This window comes from Lepisosteus oculatus, unplaced genomic scaffold (genome assembly GCF_040954835.1).
Source record: "Lepisosteus oculatus isolate fLepOcu1 unplaced genomic scaffold, fLepOcu1.hap2 HAP2_SCAFFOLD_489, whole genome shotgun sequence".
Taxonomy (NCBI): domain Eukaryota; kingdom Metazoa; phylum Chordata; class Actinopteri; order Semionotiformes; family Lepisosteidae; genus Lepisosteus; species Lepisosteus oculatus.
In genome coordinates this window covers 27561-42500 of record NW_027168030.1, presented here as the reverse complement: position 1 = coordinate 42500, position 14940 = coordinate 27561, and the positions used below count along the sequence as shown (strand labels likewise).

The 14940-nt window shown below is 40.6% G+C and overlaps 4 non-coding genes across 4 annotated transcripts; 3 read left to right on the top strand and 1 right to left on the bottom strand.

The window, feature by feature from the left end:
* Positions 1-1041: 1041 nt before the first annotated feature.
* Positions 1042-1114, top strand: trnar-acg (transfer RNA arginine (anticodon ACG)). Its single transcript has one exon. It is a non-coding gene; the product is annotated as a tRNA-Arg (tRNA).
* A 2452-nt stretch (positions 1115-3566) lies between these two features.
* On the top strand, positions 3567-3639 carry trnar-ucu (transfer RNA arginine (anticodon UCU)). The gene has a single exon. It is a non-coding gene; the product is annotated as a tRNA-Arg (tRNA).
* Positions 3640-8297: 4658 nt separating this feature from the next.
* On the top strand, positions 8298-8370 carry trnaq-uug (transfer RNA glutamine (anticodon UUG)). The gene has a single exon. It is a non-coding gene; the product is annotated as a tRNA-Gln (tRNA).
* A 6496-nt stretch (positions 8371-14866) lies between these two features.
* trnai-gau (transfer RNA isoleucine (anticodon GAU)) lies at positions 14867-14940 on the bottom strand. Its single transcript has one exon. It is a non-coding gene; the product is annotated as a tRNA-Ile (tRNA).

Sequence of the window (14940 nt, the reverse complement as noted above, 5' to 3'; positions counted from 1 at the left end):
AAACATGAAATACAAACCTTGCTAATCAGCGCTGGCGGCTGGCAAAAAAAAAAAGAAGTCAGCAATGTTTTTTTTCTTTAACCTTAACCCTGCTAACGGAGACGAGTTAAACAACCGAGTCTATGCAGCTTAAACGGTCCGCATGTCGGGTTCTTAGCTGAAAGGGTGGTAAATCACGCTCACCCCAGTCCTTAATCTTTTAAAGAGGATACAAAATTGAACCTAGTCGCCACATCACATACATCCTGTTCAATGATAAAAAAGTGACATCTATCCTCGATCCAGAGTAAATCCCACGTTGAGGGCATACTTTTTTCCACTTTACCATGAGTCGGGCTCAGCTGCACAGAGGCGAGAGCAGAGCAATGAGGTCACGGGGACAGGGGAGTCACACGCTGGCGGTTTAAACACGCGGAAGATCACTGAGGGATCCACAGTATGTGGACCCTCCGTGCGCCATCAGTCCGCACTCCGGACTCTGAATCCTGCCATCCAAGTTAAGATCTCGGCGGAACCTGAGGCGCAGTTCCTTCTTAAAACGTAATCTGGTGAGCATTTCTAGAATCGTACTTGTATAGATGCAGCCTTTAATGTGTTGCTAGGTTAAAATTGATGACTTCTTGAACTTCAGTAGGCAACTGCCCTCTTGATTTCGGATTTAATTTCTTTATTACAGGGGCGCTTTTATGAAGACAGAGTCATGTTCAGGTACTTTTCTTGATGGAGGAAGCATATTTCGGACTCTGTGATCTGCTCACCTGGAAAGGTCTGCTGTACTACTACAAGAGAGAAGTAGAGTCTGGAAGAAGGGACAATTTTATGATGCTTTGGAAGATAATGTTTTTTTTTTCTTTGAAATCGAAATGAATCAGAATATCAGTGCAAAAGACAGACTCTTGGTTTGGTTTGAGATATGGTTTTAAAACAGACAAAATGTAGAAAACAGGTCTTTCTCACTTTTGGTAAAGAATGGACCGGGGGTAATATTTTACTAGTTGCAGTGCTGATCTCACTGGGTTACAGTCCTGCAGTGTCACACCGGGGCCAGTGGCGCAATGGATAACGCGTCTGACTACGGATCAGGAGATTGCAGGTTCGACTCCTGCCTGGCTCGGGTCGTTTTTAAACGCATCTGGCTACTCCCTAAGTAGTCTGTGCTACTTACTGCATTGTAATCGTACCCGGTAAGAGATTTCCTTCATGTAAATGAACTGCACCTGACAGCTTTAGAAAAACACCTGGGCTCAGTACGGTGCTGAGAGCTCAGCGTTGCTGTTCTAATTAGCACGCACTGCATCGGCTATGAGCCCGAACCTTTCAATTATTCCGATCAGTAAGTCAACACGTAGTCCACGTGAACGGTAGAAATATTCTCTTGTCTGTCTCTTGTTTGTATAGAACTGAATGTCCCTGACAATGTTCTGTTAGTTTTAATTGAAGAACGGCATTTGTGTTCAAATATACCAGACAAGTTTATGTAACTGCTCATGCGACACTCAGTTGTAATTAGTCAAGAAATAAAGTCGAACAACAGCTGCGGGTTTGATTCTGAACGTATGAGATTGCAGCGCCTTTTACTTCCATTGACAAATGATAGAGATTCGAAGAGAGATCCTTCAGACCAGCAAGCAAACCCACGGCTATTTCGGTTTTCTATCTAGGCAACGTTGGTGTCTGCAATAGCATACATGAAAGCGTGATGCAATTTCTGTGGCTACATTTGTTGCACGTCATGCACAGTAAGAGTGTTTCTAACACCAAATAAAAAGTCAACAATTAGCGATCACGCCTTCTCCTCAGTTAACCCACTGAAACCCTTGCTGTTAACAGTTCTTTACTGCGTGCTTTACCAGCACCTACATATCGTGTCGGTTCTTTCAGCTTTATTCATTAGGTTTTCAAAGGTATAAGTAGAGCACCAGAGGTGCGAACGCAAAATGTGTGGTTATCTGAAGAATTGATTTCAATGGCAGCGGGTCCAAGCGATTTCGCGTTGTTATAGTACCAGGAAAGGAGAAGCGGCACTTCGCCTCTGCCGTGCAGGCACAAGGCGACGTGCGGCAGACGCCGGAGTCGGCAGGTTTCGAACCTGCGCGGGGAAGCCCCAACGCATTTCGAGCCCATCGCCTTAACCACTCGAGCACGACAAATGCGAACTCGCCGCCGCCGTATTCCTCCTATAATCAAACACGGACTGCGAGGTGGCTGCGGAAACCTTTTTAAAGTTGCTCTCCGTTAAAAAAAAATACCTTTCACAAGATTCGTGCCGGCAGACAGACACGCCTCAGAGGGTTTAAGGCTGGCTTCACGTTCAAATGATAAAGTCCCCCAGTCCGGATGTCAAAACGCAACTTTGGCAGACAGAAAAAAACATCAACAAACCAAAAATGTGGACAAGGATTTTACAAGCTGCACCACACTGCACTTTCAAAAGCATTTACATTCGTGTTAGACGCAGGAATTGCCTTTGATTTGCGCGCTTACGAACGCCATGGAAAACGAAACAAAACTAAAGCCCTCAGCTCCTGCACTTGATTATAGTCCCGTTACGTGTCGAAGCAGGAATTTACGTCATCCTACCACTGTAACACGGGGAATAGAGGGAAATGAGCACAAGCTACGAATTGTCTCAATCACTCCCTACAGTAGTAAGACGCCTGGAAGCGTGCACCCCCATCATTAATCTTTGCGCATCTGTGCAAGGTAAACTCTGGAGCAGTCTCTGAAACGGCTCAAAGGAAACACGTGATTGATTCCATGTGCATCTGGGGTTCATTTCTTATTTACATTTAATTCAAGGGAAAGGCTTGGGTCAGTTTCAGACGGCCTCCAACAGCGAGATTCAAGCGCCCCACCTTCAGCCCAATCTGCGCCGCCAGAACGCCAACGGCTCCTCTGGTCTCTGGGGTGCGGTTGTGACCCCGTAACCTAAAGTGTTGGTGGCAGACAAATGGAGACTAACAGGTGATGTCCTAGGACATGACTACATTGTGACACTCGGTGGGGATGGTGACCATTGCTTGGAAAAGAGTGCGAGGCCCCTTTAGAAAAACATTTTGTTAACAGGCATTCTGCCTTAGTCCAAACACCTATAGCTTGCAAAGCACATGCTATTAGACAGGCACCTCTGCAAGACCTTAAGAGTCTCTTAAACTAGTGATAGTAAGGTGTTCCCAATGGGCGATGTTTGGCTTTCAAATCATCTCTCTGTGGAAGCGCCGAGATGCAGCTGTTTAAGGCTTAGAAGCAGCTGACTGTTTCACTACCTAGCGGATTACTGTCAGTCAGGGAGCTCAGAGGTGAAAAGCCTGTCTGAGAAACAATTCGCCGTCAATCAGTTCAATATGTTCCGTACCAGCTCGGCGCACCTGAGATCATCTTGGTAGCCGTGTAGCTCAGATGAGTGAGAGCGTGTGTGTGTGCACCACCGTGATTGGATGCCGGTCCTTCTCAGGTCACAGTAAACCTTCTGCTGCCTAACTTTCCTAATTTTGGGGATCCCTTTGAAAAAGCAAAGGAAAAAAAAAAACTGGCTCTTCATCAGCGTGATCGACCCAACCCAGTGTGTCCCAGTGGCCTAATGGATAAGGCACTGGCCTTCTAAGCCAGGGATTGTGGGTTCGAGTCCCATCTGGGGTGCTCCTGTCCCATTTTGAGCGTACAAATGTCCTTGTGATTTGCAAAGCTGCAACCCCACCTTACTCAGTGAGCGTCTCTGCTTTTTTCTCACATACAGTTGGGAGAAAAACTTTTGTAAACAGCCCTTCGGAATGATGTGGATTTCTGCATGAATGGCTCCTAACATGTGATCTTATCTTTATCTAAGTCATAATAATCAATAAAGAGAGTCTGATTTAACAAACAACACACGCCCAACATTTGACATTGCTGTTTTAACAAAACAGCCTCCGCCATGCTTCCCAGGTGGGATGAGGTTTTGGAGTTGGTATGCAGTGTTTTGTTATCTCCAAACATAACGCTGTGCACATTTACCAACAAGTTCAACTTTTGTCACGTCTGTCCACAGAACATTGTTCCAGGAGTTGCTGTGGAACATCCATGTGGTCTTTAGCAAACTTGAGAGGGGCAGTGGTGGTTTTTTTTGGGGGGAGAGCAGTGGTTTCCTCCATGGTGACCTCGCATGATCACCACTCCTGTTCAGATTTTTCTTATGGTGGACTCATGAACACAGACGTAAGACAAAGTCAACCACCTGTTCGCTAGATCCCATCCCCACTCAGCTAGTCAAAGATTCCCTCGAAGGACTGGCAGGACCTATAATTAGTATGATGAATGCATCGCTTGCGTCAGGCGTTGTACCTGATCAATTTAAGGTAGCGGTTGTTAGACCGCTCCTTAAGAAGTCAAATTTGGATCCACAAGTTCTTAACAACTACAGGCCTGTCTCAAAGGTCCCATTTCAATCTAAAAGTCTTGGGAGAATAGTTGTTGCCCAACGTCAATCGTATCTGGATTCAAATAATATACTTGAGAAATTTCAGTCTGGTTTCTGAAACTGCATTAACAAGAGTCGTAAATGATATTCTCTTAGCTACTGATGCGGGGAATACAACAGTGCTTGTGCTTTTAGATCTTAGAGCTGCCTTTGACACGGTTGACCTCTCTGTTTTGTTACACAGGCTTGAGTTTGAGGTTGGCTTATCTGGAACCGTCCTTCAGTGGTTTACTTCACATTTTACTCATCGTTTTCATTATGTTCAAATATCTAATAATTGTACTGCTTCATCAATGTCACCAGTTCAATTTGGGGTACCAGAAGATCAGTGCTGGGACCAATATTGCTCTCTCTCTCTACATGCTGCTGATAGGTAGGATAATATGAAAAAATAATATGAACTTTCATTCATATGCTGATGACACTCAAATAAACATTTTGTTTACACCAAACGACAACTCTTCTATTATCAGTTTAGTTAAATGCATTAAGGAAGGAAATACTTGGATGTGTGAAAACTTTTTGTTACTCAACTCTGAGAAAACTGAGGATCTGTTGATCGGAGGCAACAATACTGATAGGACTACTATAACTTCAGCACTTAACTCAGAGGATTTAAACATTTGCCTCAAAGAGACAGCACGTTACCTAGGCGGCATATTAGACACAAGGCTCTTAACAACTTGCATTGTTAAGTGCCTTGGGACAACCTTGTTGTGAAAGGCGCTATATAGAAATACATTGATTTGAATTGAATTGACAATGTAAAATGTTGTGTGTGTTGTTTGTTAAACAAGACTGTCTTTATTTATCAAAAAATAAAAGGAATTTGCTAGGAATGCAAACGTTAGGTTGCGCTTCTTCATGCTGCATCGTCGGCATGAGTGGAGCTTTTTAAACGTCTGTACTTACTGTGCCCCATAAGAAATCGTTTGTCCCCGTTCAAAAGAGATTGTGCGATGTCCTGCAGTGTTCGCAAAGTAAACCTTTGACAGTTTGAAAAGAGGAATTTATTCTGCTTCCTGTGCGTGCAGTAGTTACAAAGTTGAACGTCTTTACACGATTTGCTGCAGTTTTCAGTGGGCGGGCTTTGTCAGATGGCTTGGAAAAACGCACTGTGTTTCGGCTCGGGAAACATCATGAGAAGTGTCCTGCATGTTTTCTGTGTATAGCTGTCTTTTAACGCATACAGAATTCATTCGAAATCATTGATTTCTCCAATTAACAAGGGTCCCTTAAAAGATGAGTCAAAGTAACGTCTAATCGGATTAGTTTCCTTAGAGCTGGTTCAGAGTTTGCTCAAGAGTTTACCTTTCACAGATGCGCAAAGAAGAATGTTGGGGGTGCATGCTTCAAGGTGCCTTACAGCTGTAGGGAGTGATTCGAGATTCGAGACGATTCGTGCCGTGTGCTCGTTCCCATATACCGTACGCCCCGGGGTGCAGTGCTAGGATGACGTAAAATACCGCTCGGGCACGTAACGGCGTTATATGCAAGTGCGGGACGTGAGGGTTTTCGTTTGTTCATTTTGTTTTGTTTTGCTCTGCTTTGCTTTGTTTCTTGGTCAAGAGGCGTAAGGTAAGTCGTAATCCAGGGAGAACACTGGTGGCAAACAGTCCGAGGTGAGAGGCGAGGTCCAAAGTCGAAAAGGCAGAAGGGGAGTCCAATATCCAGAATAAACGAGGTAATGGAAAAAACGCCAGGTAGAGCTCTCAAGGAGTAGACTCAATACCAGCGGGAAGCAGATAAAGATGGTAAAAATAGCACTGCGTACCGCACGGTGGAGTGTGTGCAGGTGGGTAAACTCGTGCGGCGGCGTTTGTTAATAATCACCCGCTGCTGGTGCTGTTTAGATTGCTTAAGAGTTGGTCTTAACTGCCTGGCGGTCATGACAAGCTCCTCTTTAAGCTGTGGTTTAGTTTTGCATTCATGTGTTTCTAGAGCAGTTATTTATGGGGGTGGGTGGGTCTTTCACAGAGGCTCAGGACAAATCCCCTGCATGAAAGTCTACTGTGTGCGTTCAAACAGTCACAGGTTAAGAGCCAGGCAGGAGGACAATGGACAGAAGAAGCAACGAACTAAAAATAAAAGAACGAATATGAAAAAGCCACCATCTTTTTCTTTTTGACATTTTCCGACTTTCATGCAAGCCAGGACAAAGTTGCTCGTAGCTACTTGTGGATTCAAATACTCTATCGAGTGCTTTGATGAGTTTTTGCAATTTGATTGTCGTCCTGTCAGCCTGTTTCTGTTTTTTTTTTCAATCTAGTGATGGAAAGTAAGAGGGAAATGATGGAGCAATCAATAACCGCTCCGGAAAAATGGCAGAAAGAAATGGCCCGTCACTAAGGACATTTGTGAAGCAGAGGAGTGACATCACCACAAAGGCGACTTATTCTGCTGATCGTTTTAGTGAATAATGATTGAGGCGTGTTAAGAGAAAGGTAGCTGCGTCAGCATGCTTAGGCTGCAAAGGATAAAGCAAAGGTTTACTCCATGCTGAAAAGAGAAGAAAAGAAGCACAACGTTTCGGCTGTGGAGCCTTCTGCGCCATCTTCTTTAGCAATGGTGATGATGTTTACATTGGAAAAACTGAGACACGCATACTGGAGGGGCTTGAACCACCAACTTTTCAGCACCACAGAGTCTGACAGTCTTTTGTGCGCCCTACATTTGCAGGTTTATGGTCAAAGAAAACAATCACTTGCACTTCTTGCAGCCGGCAATCTTTTTCCACTGACAACCAAGAAATGGATTTCATCTTTCACAAGCTGTATGGATTTCTTCAAAAACAAGTTATTCCAGAAAGGAAATGAATTCTTGCATTAAACTGAACCAAGCTGTACATGTTTGTCTGAAATGAGATATGCGGCACAACAAGACACGGAGAGAGGCACCGCTGGTATTCAGACCCAGGATCGCCTGCTTACTAGGCAGGCACTTTAAGCCACTAGGGAACAGCGCCAGCAGAGCACCGTGCTTTTACAGACACTTGGACACATCTGCGTTCGGTGTGCACTTAATCTGCTCTCTGAGCCCCTTGCCTCCGTCCCATTTAATAGCAGAACTGACGCCAAGAGAAATGATGAGAAATGGCATTTATCGGGCACTTCTCATGTCCAAGGAGCTCAATGCCCTTGACACCTCCCCAAGGCGACAGAGCTGTGCATTCTTTGGCGACAACATTTTTTCTTTTGTTTTATTTCTATACTTATTGATAGAATAAAAACGATATGTCATGTACTGTAAGGGAAATGTCTCTTTTCATGGGGAAAGCTAGCACCAGCAAATGTTGTGTTTAGAAGAAGTGATTTAACATGACACGTGACCTAATTTACCGGAGCAAAAGCTCACCCAGCAAGCCCTGCTTTACTTCTACAGGAGAGAAGTACTGTAGAGTCTGCAAGATGTTCAGCTGGGTAGCTACGTCAGCATGCCTCGGCTGCAAAGGAACAAGTAATAGGTTTATTGCATGCTGAAAAGAGAAGAACGGAAACACAGCGTTTCGGCCGTGAGGTCTTCTCACACCTGAAGAAGCCTCACACCTGTAAAAGGCTCCATGGTTTTCTTTCTTCTCTTTTCAACATGGAATACACCTATTGTCTGCAAGATGTGACAATTTCACGGTGTTTTGGAAGAAAACCTTTTTTCTTTGAATTCAAAATCAATCAGAATTTCAGCACGACACACCAACACTTTTTCTGTTTTAAGGAGATGATATTTTAAACCTGATAAAAATAGTAGGAAACACAAGTTTCTTGCTGTGAAAATTTAGATGGGGAAGTGTACTACTGGTAGCAGTGTAGAGCTCTCTGTGGTGGAATGCAAACACATGTTCTATGGGCCAGTGGCGTAATGGATTACGCGTCTGACTTTGGATCAGAAGATTGTAGGTTCGAGTCCTGCCTGGTTCGTGAGGCTTTTAAACCTCTCAGGTTCCTCGGTAACAGGTTGCCGTCATGTATATGAACTATAGAAAAGCATCTGCCACAACCCGTAAATTAGCACGCAAGTGCGGGCTAGTTAACACAGAACTGTATGGAGATCATCTCCAGCTCCGAGCTCAATTGCAATGAAAAAACATGCAGAACAGAACTGGAGAGCAGCTGAATTTGTGCTCAGTAGGGTGGGGAGGACTCAGCATTGCTATTGTTCTAATTGGCATGAACTGCAGGGGATCTGAATCAGAACACGTCACTTAGTTCGATCATTGCGTCAATATGTAGGCCACGTTAATATAGAATTATTACTTTGTCTGTCTCGTCTTTGTATATAGGTGAATGTCCCTGACAATTTCATGTTAGTTTTTAAGAACGACATTGGTGCTAATATATACATATATAGCATATAAGGAACACGTAAAAGTTTAGTCCATGTTGAAAAGATAAGAAAACCGCCACAACGTTTCATCTCGGAATAAATCTTTACTTGTTGTTTTGCAGCCTACCCATTCTGACCTAACTCCTCCCTTGAAATTCCCTAACAGATAAGGGTACGTAACGGCTCATGCGATGCTCAGTTGCAATTTGTCCCAAAACAAACAAGAACAGCAGCTGAGGGTTTGAGTTTGAACATGCACTGTATTAAAGCAGCTTTTATTCCCATTGATAAATGCTAGATATTCCTACAGAGATTCTCCAGGTAGTAAGCGATTCCTGTTTCTGTTTCTATTTCTGTTTCATATATATATATACAGTATATATACAGTATTGTACTATTATTATATAATTGTTACACTGTGGCTGTGTTGTGTGTGTTAAGCTGCTGTTGCACTGCAATTTCCCTCACGGGATCAATAAAGTATCTATCTATAAGAAGACATTACCAACAACGACCACAAGATGGAGATATTGTCTAGACATTACCAACAACGACCACAAGATGGAGATATTGTCCAAAGAGGCAAGCAGGGCAAAGCCGCGATAAGGTAAAATCATTTTTTGTAAGAGATTGCTGTCAGAATGCACATCCGTATCCCAAACAGAATCTCTAGTAAAATATGATCATTTGTGAAACAGGCAATTGAGTGTCTGCTACAATATGATTGCTACAGATGCAGCCATTCAAAATGCGCGGGCGTACGCTGTACGCAGTCTACCACAAGTTACCGGTAAATACCGCGAGTTACCGGTAAATACCGCTAGCAAAATAATAGTATCCGGAATTTCCGCAAGGTGGAGCTAATAAAGCTCAACTTCTCATGTTTGAGCTGTAGCCATCAAAGTCTTTAATGAAGATATTACTAATAGTATTAATAATAAATGAACTTGGACAAGCTGTAAACTCAAAGTATTGCCCTGGTCCACATTATTTTTTTCATTGCCCGTCTTTGTAAAAGTAACACCACAGCATTTCGCAATCACGCATTTTTTTCCAATCATGCAATGTACAGTAATTTTTGAGAATCGATTCACCATGCCTTTCACATGCTCATAAAAGAGGTTGATTTAGGAACATAAACATATTACCGTATGCAAACTTTACTGTATACAGTTTGTATATGTATATGTATATGTATATTTAATGTCTTAACTGTGCCCGTTTAAGTATTGAATATTTATATGGAATTTTACCACTGAAGGGAAATCTTAGTGCCTGAGCATAAAAAGAATAGGAGCATACTGGAACACGTGTGAAGGCCATAAACGATATTAATTTTGGAACATAAACATACAGTATATGGCTGGTCTCGGTACTTTAAAGAAAACATACACGAAACATGGTTTCATTATGACCAGAATCGGTCTTGAGATATTTTTAACTTGATTTACAGTATTTGAGAGGTATGTCTTGACACCGATACTACGTAAATACTCCTCACGTATATGTTTCTAGGTTTATATTATGCATTTCATACGGTCAAATTGCTTTTGAGCAACTGATAAGAAGCGCGAAACGGTATGCCCAGGGCGTTTTAGTTTTCGTTTTGTTTTAATGCAGTGCAGTGGATTGATTAGAGATATCAAGTACATACAAGTCATTTTTTAAATGTTGTAGTTCGTCTTGTAAAAATGTTACAAGTACATCATCTGTCAACAATTACACAGGTTCTGTTTCCATATTGCGGTTTTTGGTTACGTAATATTATTTTCTAATTTCACGTTGTGAATATATGATTTGGGCAAACAGAGCCGCAAAGAAGTACATTATGGGTTGTTGTTGTTTTTTTGCAGTTTTATCTAAAATAAGCGATGCTTAAACCTTTGTCTGATTCTTGTGAAACTATCCACACGACAGTTACCTAGGAGTTGACTTCAGTGATGTCACTGATGGGATGTTTCTAAAAATCCATCCTCTGTAAAACATCTTCTCTAGTTGTTCTGCATATGTATTCGCTAATGAAGCTGTGTTTTTCTGAGCCTGGTTCTCTACATTTCTGTATGAACCAGCTTAGAGGGCTAAAGACAGCTTGTGTTTAAATTGAGTGTAAGGTAATTTATGCTTCTAAAGTCATGGTCAGCATTTATTATTGTACTGTGCTGTAAACTTCTTCTGTGCCTAATTACATTATTTTATAGTCGATAATGTTTCTGTAGTGCTTTTTCAGCCCTCAGCATGTGTCTGCGCTGGTGGTGCTGTGGGTTAGGTTCCTGACTCCTATGTCACATGGTCTGTGGTTGAATCTCATGGAACTATGACTTTAATTTTTAACAAACATTTCTTTGAAAAAATGAAACATTTCCCTTGGTCAGAGATTAAATAAAACCTCACTTGCATCAAAACAAATTTATATTTCTAAATATCACAACATGATCGAATTTACGTCTTTTTAATAACAATGAATAGTCACCTATGCGTTACAAAATAAACATTTATATTGATTTGAATTGCGTTTTGATTTAAATCGTAAACGCGTGTTTAAATATATGTGTTTAAAGGCGATATACTGTATAAAAGCGCTGATTCTTATGGAATGTGTTCGGCCGGGGATTCAAAAAAAATATTTTTTTTAATCGCGTATCTAAGGAAAATTGCAGTATAACTTTGTTCATGCACAAACAGTGGCATGTTACATTATAATTTGGGTGTCTCCTCTTGCCAGAAAGCTCTAAATTGCATTTTGAGTGCGGTTTTTGACTTTTTCTAAATTGCAACCCATAAATAAAGCTGATACAGTTTAGACTTACTGTATTCTAAACTGTATTACAACATCACATTGGACAATGCAACGTAAATTGCAAAAATGCACTTGGAATCTATCCTAGCCCTACTATGAAAATTATTTAAACTGCGACACTTATCATTCATCTTTAAATAAACTTTATTTTATATAGCGTTTTAAGCGAATAGGTAATTAGATTGCTCATAAACCTAATCGCTTTTTCTACATAAACACAGCGTGATTGCTCTCTGAAAATGGTTTTTTCTTTATATTTAGGCTCAGATTTCAACTATAGATCGTATTATTATGAACTTTCTTGGAAAAATGTCTTTTATGTAAACCATGTTTGCTATTAATTCATTTAGGGCTAAAATACGTTCATTGTCTTCCAATCGAGTCGAGTTGACATTGGAAGCTTGCCACGCCCGGACTGTTACACCAACGCATTAGCATGTTGAAGCGATTTCATTGAGGAGGCCATCTACTAGTTAACACTGTACTTCCTACTTTGAAAATACCTGTGAAATTGGTTTAATTCGTCACAGCCAGCACTCCGGCAGAGAGGGGGGTTGTACTCGTTAATGTCTGATGACATACAAGTGGAAAGATTACAGATTTTAACCGTCTTTTTTCTGAACCAGGGAAAATCTGATCATGTTTCTCTATAACAATAATAAAAAACTTTATTTTCAATTATTTTACATATCCCGCTTGCACATCGCATGACTTTAATAAATCTATTCTTTATTAATACTAAATAAATAATACTAAAAATACTTCAGCAAATAGGTCACTTGATTTTTGGAATAATTCCAAATAGCACAATGATCCACTGGCATCCCTGAAGTCTGTTTAGTGCATAATCTTCCAAATACAATCACTAAGCAATTATAAGAATTATACCATCCTACTTCTTTGTGATATCCTGTAAAAACTAAACCTATTTTTATAAGGCTTTTACTCAAAAGATTTCCAAACACACAAAGCATTTGTGAAGTACTATAGTATTTCTAAAGGTTACTGGTACAACATCAATCATTAAAGCTTAACAATAAAGTTTAGATTGCTGACTATGGACTAACTACATTAACTAACTGCAATGCAACACTATACATTTTACAAGAATATCTGGTTGAATTCTTGCATTTGTAGCCAATTTAATGCGAGAGAAATAAGCCAATTTAATTATTTCACAAAAAATAATGTGATATAAAATGGATGTTTTTAACTTTATTGTAGTGTTTTAGAAACTAATATGTCTTCAAAAATGGTTGTTTTTCACTCCTAGGAATGAAAGCTGTTGTTATATAATGTTTATTTTCAAATTTTGAAAAATCAAAGGATTCTAGCTTTCTCCCCTTTCAGGCATCGGACACAGAGAACCTCATGGTTTTCCTAAAAATCATTTTTTATGTTCCCTGGTGTTCCAAACTTAGTTTTAATCAATTTTAATTTGTTATTATGTTAAAAACAGGGTAATAAATTTCTAATTGGACTATAAATAATGTCATATTGTCTGCTATAAAACTGATGTTTTCAACTCTATTGTAGAGATTCTAGAATCAACTAATAGAGAATTGAAATAAAAAAGGGCATAAGAAAACATTACCAACAACGACCACAAGATGGAGATATTGTCTAGACATTACCAACAACGACCACAAGATGGAGATATTGTCCAAAGAGGCAAGAAGGGCAAAGCTGCGATAAGGTAAAATCATTTTTTGAAAGAGATTGCTGTCAGAATGCACAACTGAATCCCAAACAGAATCTCTAGTCAAATATGATCATTTGTGAAACAGGCAAATGAGTTTCTCAGGTGCCCATTGCTCATTTTCAGACACATTTATGCAATACTTTCACCATGCGTTGAGCAATAGGGATTAAAGATACCAGAGGTAAGGTTTAAAAGTGATTCTGAGGTGCAACACATCAGCGATACAGCTAGGCATCTGAAATGCGGGGTTTGAGAGCCCTTCAGGGAACACCGTACCCTAAAGGTACCAGAAGTCCACTAGTATAAGCATTAAGTCACTGTCACCCCTGTTACAATGTGATTGCTACATATCTTCATTTCTTTGGTTTTTAAGGAGTAAGAGTGCAGGGGGTCTAAATCTGCGATCCAGTGTGTTGAAGTATTTCACAACACTACCTGTAGCCCGTATGGAAATAAATACTAATTCTGATTATTGCCCTGGGCATGTACCAATAAATCACTGAGCATATATCACTGTGTTGAAGCTAGAGACCTGTATGTAATATTATGGTGCTAAAATGTCATTTTCACATATATTAATGTAATAAATGATTGCTTATGCTTAATAAACAAATCTAATTAAAATAAAAACTTAAGTTTTGTATTTGTCTTGTACCATAGAACATGATTTTCTTTGTATTTCAAGCCCACAAAGTGTCCAAATGATGCACGACATGATATAAGGAAGATTATCACATGAAAAATCGGTATTATCTTTCTCATGAAAATGCATTCCTTTCATTACCTTTTAATTTTTAAAATGAACTCAAGTTGTGTATAATGTAATAATTTAAGTAGAATAGATTCTAATAATATAATGATCCAGTGTGTTGCACTACTTCACTGCTTCACTGTTCTATGCCGTCTGGAAATAAATCCTCAGACTGCTTACTGCCCTGGGCTTGTACCAATAAATTACAGGAGCACATCTATATATCACTGCGTTGAAGCAGGAGACACACAATCACTGCAAACACATCCTAAATACAGTGTTCCAGCACCTTTGACCTCATCCAGAACGTATCATTTCTTGAAAGGGATTGCTGTCTGAATGCACATCTGAATCCCAAACAGAATCTCTAGTAAAATACGATCATTTGTGAAACAGGCAAATGACTGTCTCAGGGGCCCATTCCTCATTCTCAAGACACATGTATGCAGTACGTACACCATGCATTGAGCAAAAGGGATCAAAGACACCACAGGTAAGGTTAGAATTCATTCTGACTATATTCTAAAATATTGGACTCATATTCTTATGATGGCAGACATGATGCTGCGTTTAAAACCGGGGTTAATGGACATTATATGACTGTCAATTCTGTTTTGTTTTGGAGACACTTGGCTGCCTATATGGTACAGTGCAGCGTGAAGGAAACATTTTCCAAAACTGTGTCAGCTCAAAAGTTGTAAGAGAACCTCTCCAGCTGCTTTAACTCTCTTCATTTTTGTCATTTAATTGTCTGTCGGCACTATGTGGCAGCGTTGCATGACAACCCATCTCACCACGGAAAGGAACCTAACAGCTTTGGTAAGAGAGGAGAAAAGGACCTGGCCAGTAAGGGGCTCGAACCCACGACTTTGACGTTATCAGCACCATGCTCTAACCAACTGAGCTAACCGGCC